The 7,821-nt window shown below is 41.6% G+C and overlaps 1 protein-coding gene across 4 annotated transcripts in view; it reads left to right on the forward strand.

The window, feature by feature from the left end:
* Positions 1 to 7,821, forward strand: part of usp49 (ubiquitin specific peptidase 49) — a 106,522-nt gene that overhangs the window by 50,293 nt on the left and 48,408 nt on the right. For all 4 annotated transcript variants that reach the window (XM_063065229.1, XM_063065233.1, XM_063065232.1 and 1 more), the window contains one exon: positions 4,762 to 4,911. The gene's annotated coding sequence lies outside the window, so the exon portion shown is untranslated. The remainder of the gene's footprint in view (positions 1 to 4,761; positions 4,912 to 7,821) is intronic.

Below are 7,821 nucleotides of genomic sequence, written 5' to 3' on the forward strand. Positions count from 1 at the left end.
ACAGTCGATGTTTTGTTCTTGAAGGTGGAGCGGTATCGTAGTGATTAGCACAAAGCTTTACAGTGCCTGTGATCAGCGTTCAGGGTTCAATTCCAGCTGTTGTCTCTGAAGAGTTTGTGCGTCCCCTCTGTGACCATGTGGGTTTCCTCCAGATGATCTGGTTTCCTCCGACATCCCATAGGTGTACGGGTTTGGGTTAGTCAGTCATGGGTGATGTAAGAATGGCGATACTTGCAGGCTACCCCCAGGCTGTGTTGGTCGTTGACGCAAAGTGATGCATTTCACTGTCTGTTTTGATGTACACGTGATAAGTAAAGCTGACGTTTGACGTGCACCCTCTCCGTGCCCAAGACTGACTGAACCATAAAGAGCAACAAAATTCCAACTCTATCCCCATTCATTGTTGTGTTCTGAGGCAAAGTTCCCACATTGGCTTCGAAGCTCTTGAATTCAGCTAGTTAAACACGGCAAGGTGTTTTTGCTGCAGACTGCTGTATCTACTATGAATGTGTAGTTCCTGCCCATAGACACACAGTTCAGCAGTTCAACCTGCTACCTTTAATAAACCAATAATCCTGTCCGTAAGAACATGGGCACGAGGTTCTGGAGGGTGCTTGGAGCTCACCTGGGAAGGAGGTGCCTTTGAAGAGAGGTGAACAAAACTGCTGTATGATCGGTATAGAACATGGAACAGACACAGGGTTGTTCACCCTGTGCTGAACCCCCAAACCACTCAGTCCATTTGACCTGTTTGGCATGGGTGACCCTATCAAGAGCCAAAGCACAAGGCCCTGGCTCCAGCCAAAATAGTTCTCTGATCGACTTTGGAGTAGGTTAAAGAGTTGGCATAACATTGTGGGCCAAAGGGCCTGTGCTGTGCTGTACTGTTCTATGTTAGTTATACACAAAGTAATCTGAGAATGGGCATGGGAGTACTGAATGTTATGCACGTGACGTGTTACTGATTGGTGGCCTATTAGACGGTGCTCTAATTCAGGGTTGTCAGCTTTACTGAAGGACGTCGAGGGATCTCAGCATGGTGGTTAAGGAAATAGTGTAGAATAGCTCACCACAGGGTAATGAAGTTTGCATACTAAGAGAAAAATGCGTGTGAGCAAATGGGGAAAAGGGTGGAGCAATTGAAAAATCTGGAAATTTTTGGTTTGGATCAGGGATATTTTTAGAATTCCACTGACTTTGGCATTTGCATGTGGTAAGCCCAGTTCTGAATCCCTTTGAACCAGATCAGGGGACTGGGCATTTTAAAACCTGGTTCTAGGTTTGTATCACTATAAAGATAAAATTGAACAGTAATATGTTTACACTTTAGTGATAGAATACCACTCTTCTGAAGGTTTTAAAACACACACATTGATCTCGTATGATACTCTCTTCCTCAAATGTTTTTTCAACGTTAAAAGCCATTAGCATTCGAGAAGAGCACTGCCTTTGAGAGCATCGATGAATGTGAAGTGCAGTTTCTGAGAGCAATTATTCCAGAGAGTTAGCGTTAAGCTTTTCCATCGAGGGAGCTGTCATGATGCAAGTTTTTATTTCCCCCTTCCAAGAGCAGTTGTTTAATTCTATCCCTGCTTTTCCCGAATGGTTCCTGCGCTGGTTCGAGGAGTTGATTTTAAATTTAAGAGACTCAGACCGGGTGCTTATCATTGTGGTTTAGAAGTTCTGGGGTGGGAGGGGGGAGCCTGCAACAAACGACGTGACTGTGATCCATGTTAATTCTGTTAAAAATCCCCCTCACACTTTCTCAATATGGCTCCTTTGTGTGTGTTGATCAAATCAGCCAATTGGAACCACCATTCATCTCTCTCTTGTCAGTGATCAGCGGCGGAGGGCAAACTGTGAATGCTTGAATTGAACAGCATTCCATCCCTAGCCTCTGCAGCCTCTTGATGAATGTGGCATTGGGAAGGGGGTACAGGAGCCTTAGGTCCCACACCATCAGTTTCAGGAACAGCTATTATTCTGCACTGGAGTGGATAACTTCACTCACCTCAATTCTGACGTGATTTCACAATCTATAGACTCACTTTTTAAAACTCAACAATCATGCTCTTAATATTTATTATTGATATTTTGTTTTTTTTGTATATGCACAATTTACTGTCTTTTGCACATTGGTTTTCTGTCCGTCCTTGTGTGCAGTTTTTCATTGATTCTATTGTGTTTCTTTGTATTTACTGTGAATGCCCTCAAGAAGATAAATTTCGTGGTGGTATAGGGGGATATATATGTGCTTTGATAATAAATTTACTTTGACATTTGGTGAAGTTAAGGAGTCATGGGTGGTGGTGAGGGTTGATATTTTCAATAGGTTCAATAGGTACATTTAATGTCAGAGAAATGTATACAATATGCATCCTGAAATTCTTTTTCTGCGTTCTTTTGGGATTTCTCACCTTCTCTGCACCTCAATCTGGAAGATTCTATGTATCTGCCCTTTTCTTGAACCTGCTCCTCACTCTTGTTCTTCTTAACTCATTTCCTAGCTAAAATGCTGCGATTGTTCTCCCTTGTTCCTCAGAAAGCCTCCCCTGGCCACTGCATCAATGTACACTCAGTGGTTACTTTATTAGGTACCCTCCTGTGTACCTCATTAAATGGCTACTGATTGCTGTAGCCCATTCACTTCAAGGTTTGACGTGTTGTGCATTCAGAGATGCTCTTCTGCACACCACTGTTGTAACGCGTGGTTATTTGAGTTACAGGCGCCTTCCTGTCAGCTTGAACTGGTCTGGTCATTCTCCGACCTCTCTCATTAATAAGGTGTTTTCACCCACAGAGCTGCCACACACTAGATGTTTTGTCTGTATACTCTAAGAGACTGTTGTGCATGAAAATCCCAAGAGATCAGCAGTTTCTGAGATACTCAAACCACCCAGTCTGGCACCAACGATCATTTCATGGTCAAAGTCATCTGGGTCACATTTCTTCCCCATTCTGATATTTGTCCAAACAGCAACTGAACCTAAAACTGAACAATATCTGCATGCTCTTATGCATTTTGAGCTGCTGCCACATGATTGGCTGATTAGATATTTGCATTAATGAGCAGGTGTACAGGTGTACCTCATCAATTCGCCACTGAGGTATATTTAGAAATGTCTCTCTCCTGCTCCCACCGGGGATAATAGCGGACGTCAGTGCTCTGTGGCCCTCCCTGAAACGTACGGTTTGCTTTCGCTGCTCCCTTGAGCCTCGTTTGGATTGCACATTACACCGAGGGTTAACTTTACACTTAACATGCTTGCAAGGCAGATGAGGCATTGTAGATGCAGTGTGCATAACACAACGCGGAGTGAACAAATAAACAAGGTGCTAACCCATGCATTAACAGAACATCCTGTTTTAGGTCCTTTTAAATTCTGTAATGCACATGATGCAGCATCAAAACCTGTGCCCTATAATTCCCGGTTGTAATCACTCGTACTGTAAATCACTGCATGTCACTGGGTTTTAGTGAAATATGCCAGTTTTTGTAACAGCTGACCACTTAAGCAATTAAAGCGTGGAGCTAGCATATAATTTTTAAAAAATTGAACGCCTTTTTCTCATTTAGCCGTTTTGCAGTTGTGATGGTGATTTGCATTCAAGAATTTTACACCAGAGTTCACTCAAATGAATTTTGACAGCCATTTCGGAGGGCAGTGTTGCGGTATCTGCATATTGAATCGATCTTTCCCAGCGTGTACGGATTACTCTCGGGATAGAAAGGAAAATATTAAATAGAATGCCGAAGATGCCAGTTTGATAGAAACGGCAATGTCTATATATCAATATTCCACTTTAGGATTCAAGGCTTTACTCCCTTAAGTATTCCATCTACAGGCAGGTTCATTCACTGAAAAAAATACAGTGGATTTTGGTTAATTGGACCACGTGGGGACCAGTACATTTTGACTCAATTAAGTGACTGTCCCAATTAGCTGAAGTTTCTTGAAATAGTTAAAAAAAAGTATTAAAAACAAAGACAAATTACCATCAAACTGAGTAAAAAAATTATGTATGTAAGTGAAATGCAGTACAAACTAGAACACTGCGAATAGTACTACAGTACTATAACACTGTGTATTAGTTCCTAATAGTTATTGACAGAGAATTCATCCAGTATATGCTGCCGTGTTCTTTTGATTGACTGTAAATGAAGAAAATCAGCACAGACATCCAGTGCAGATAATGGACTGCCTTCATACAATGCTTTCAATGATTGCATCCTCCAAATCTTCATTTTTATTGTAACATTCAAGATGACTGTCAATACCTTAAAATTCTTTGTAGTTGCTATCGTGTTGAAATAGTGAAATTATTGCATTTGCACTCCTGGCCATTTCTGGTATCTCCATACCGGAGTGTGCAAAACTGTTCTGAATTGTCTTACTGCTTATTACTGGCCACCTATCAGTGACAAAAATCGCTGCTTTTTGAACACAATTACACGCAAGTGACACTATTTTAAAAACTGTTTGCTCTAAGCATGCTGTAGTGTCAAACGGCCACATGGCATGCTCGTGACTGACGCTAGTTAGAATCTGTTTGGCAACAGTCTCCTGTCCCAATTCAGCAGTATAATTCCCAAATAAATGAAGGGAATCCCAGCTATTTTCTCAATTGGTTTTTGTTCCAAATAAGTGGCTGTCCCGATGAACCAGTGGCCCATTAACTGTATTTTGGACTTGATAAATGTGAATTCAATTTCCAAAGTTCTTTGTACTAAAAGGTACCTTTTTTCCTTTCTCTTTCCAGAGTGTAAGATTGTCTGCCTATGATATGGTGTCCTGATGTGTTCTGAGCAACATATTGTGGAGGTACAGTGCTATAACAATTGCTTGCTGACATGGTATTTTCCCAGACATTTCCCAAACTGTTGTTGGAAAAAGACTTGAGAATGTCTAAGTAAGTATTGCTACTTTCTAACTTCCTAGTTGTTTTCTTTAGTCGGGAGCCTGAGCATTAAATCTTCCTTTATTCTGTTTTACTGATGTTGTACAACATAAGCCAAGATACCATTACTAGGATTATGAATGTTTTACAGTTAATAACTAATAATTGTTTTTAAAAATGGTTTTGTTAATTGCAGTGTAGCTTCTGGGAAGATAGTTTTCAGCCTGGACTTTACTATGTTTTACTTTGTATAATACATAAAAACATTGAAGTGTGGCATTCAGACCCATATCCTGCTATTTGTAAGATTAAGGTTAAAGATTAGCTTTATTTGTCATACATATATACATCAAAGCATGTAGTGAAACGTGTCATCGTTTTGCGATCTGGGCCAGCCCACAAGTGTCACCACAGTTCCGGCTCCAACATAACGTGCCCTCAACTCAATAACCCTAACCCCTTACATCTTTGGATGGAAACTGGAGCACCTGGAGGAAGCCCACACTGTCACAGGAAGAACACGCAAACTCATTGCAGGGTCAAACCCCCGTTTGGTGATCGCTGGCGCCGTAAAGCAATTGCATTAACCGTTAGGCTGCCCTGAACTCTCAATAAGATCTTTTACATTGGCACAAATTTTTGTATCCACTCCTTACACCTTGACTCCCTAATATCCAAAGATCTATCCATCCGAATTGTGAACCTAATTCCTAATTCCTTTTGTAAATTGAATCCCCTTTGCCTTTTGGCTGGAGAATTCTGATGATGCAATTTTTGATCTTTCTAGTTATAAAAATAGCAGATGTTGGAAATTCTCGGCAGGTCAGCCTGTCGCTGTCTGACCTCCAAGATGTTGCAACACTTTGTTTTCATTTCGTATTTTCAACAGCTGTAGGATTTTGTTTTTTCTTCCCTTTGATCTAGGACCCTGACCCTTGGTTTAGACGCCCAGTCAAGAGAAGCTTCATCCCCAGTTTCACCCTGTTGAGTTCCAAAGTGATTCTAAAGTGAGATCAACCCTCTTCACAGCTGTTGTGATCAAAGTAAATTTCTTATCAAAGTACCATCTACAACACTGAGATTAATTTTCTTGTGGGCATATTCAATAAATCTATAGAATAATAACCATAACAGAATCAATGAAAGACTGCCCCACACACACAAAATGCCTGAGGAACTCAGCAGGCCAGGCAGCATCTATGGAAATGCGTACAGTCGACATTTTGGGCCAAGACCCTTCGGCAGGACTGCTGGGCCTGCTGAGTTCCTCCAGCATTTTGTGTGTGTTGCTCCAATTTTCAGCATCTGCAGATTTTCTCTTGTTTGTTAAAGATTGCCCAACTAGATAATTGTCCCATCTGAGAAACCTTTGCTCCACGCCTCCGCAGAGAGACCAGACCATTCCCGGTATAGTTTCGGTAGAGACTTCTGGAGTTATCAGAATCGTAATCAGATTTATTATCACTGACGTGAAGTTTGTTTTGCAGTACTGGTAAAGATTTAAAAGATTAGCTTTATTTGTCACATCTGTGTTGGTACATACAGTAAAGTACATCCCTTGTGTCAGGAGTATGCTGGGGCAACGCACAAGTGTCACATGTTTGTGGCAACAGCATAGCTTTCCCACCGCTTACTAACGCTAACTCTGTATCTTCGGAATGTCGGAGGAAACCAGAGCACGTGGGGGAAACCTATGTGGTCGTGGGGAGAATATACAAACTGCTAAGAGAGCGTTGGGAATTGAGCCCTAATCAGCAATCGCTGTAAAACCACTGTGCTAACCGCTATACCACCAGTCCAGTCCAGTGCTGTCCAGTCCAGCGATAATAAATTTGATTACGATTCTGATAACCACCAGTGCAGTGCAAGGCATAAAAATTAATATAAGCATTCAGAAATATGACGGTACAGCAAAAAAGCTGTTCTTGAATCATTCAGAGTGGGTCTTCAGGCTCCTGTATCACCTCCTGGATGATAATGTGAAGAAGAGGGCATGCTGTGATCGTGTGGCTCCTCAGTGATGGATGCTGTCTTCTCGAGGCGCCAGCTTTCAAAGATATCTTAGACGGTGGGGAAGCTTGTCCCCATGATGGAGCTGGCTGAGGCCTGCTCTTGCGAGCCTGTGCATTGGAACCTTCGTACCAAGCAGTGATGTCACCAGTCAGAATGCTCTCTGCTGTACAAACCTTTAAGAATTATATTGATTTCTGATCTTTCTCTTTACTTCTGAAGTGTATCAAATCATCAGGGGCACAGGGTGAGTGCATACAGTCTTTCCCAGGGTTGGGGAATCAAGAACAAGAGGACGTAGGGTTAAGGCAAGGGAGGAGAGATGTACTAGGAACCTGAGAGGCGACTGGAGCATAGGAGAATGAGGAGTGATCTTGTAGAGTTAGCAGAGCAGACTGATGGCCTGAATGGCCAGATCTTGCTCCTGTCTTAAGGTCTTCTCGTTACTACCATCAGGAAGGAGGAACAGAAGCCCGAAGTCCTTCATTCAACGATTCAGGAACAGCTTCTCTGACATAAGGTTTCTGAAAGGACAATGAACACTACCTCATTATTCTTTTTCTTTGCATGATTTATTATGTAACTTATAGTAATTTTATGTTTTTGCACTCTGCTGCCTCCACAAAACAACAAATCCCACAGTTTATAAAACAATGACAGTGCCTTCTTCTCATTGCTGCCGTCAGGGAGGAGGTATAGGAGCTTGAAGACACACACTCAATGTTTTAGCAACAGTTTCTTCCCATCCACCACCAGATTTCTGAATGTACAATGTCCCTGAACACTACCTTGATATTTTCCCTCTCTTTTTGCAGTACTTACTTAAATTTAAATTTTTAATATATATTTCTTATTGTAATATATAGTTTTTTATCTATTGCACTATCCTGCTTCCGCAAAATAACAAATTCC

The sequence above is a fragment of the Mobula hypostoma genome, chromosome 13 (genome assembly GCF_963921235.1).
Source record: "Mobula hypostoma chromosome 13, sMobHyp1.1, whole genome shotgun sequence".
In the NCBI taxonomy this organism is placed as follows: Eukaryota; Metazoa; Chordata; class Chondrichthyes; order Myliobatiformes; family Myliobatidae; genus Mobula; species Mobula hypostoma.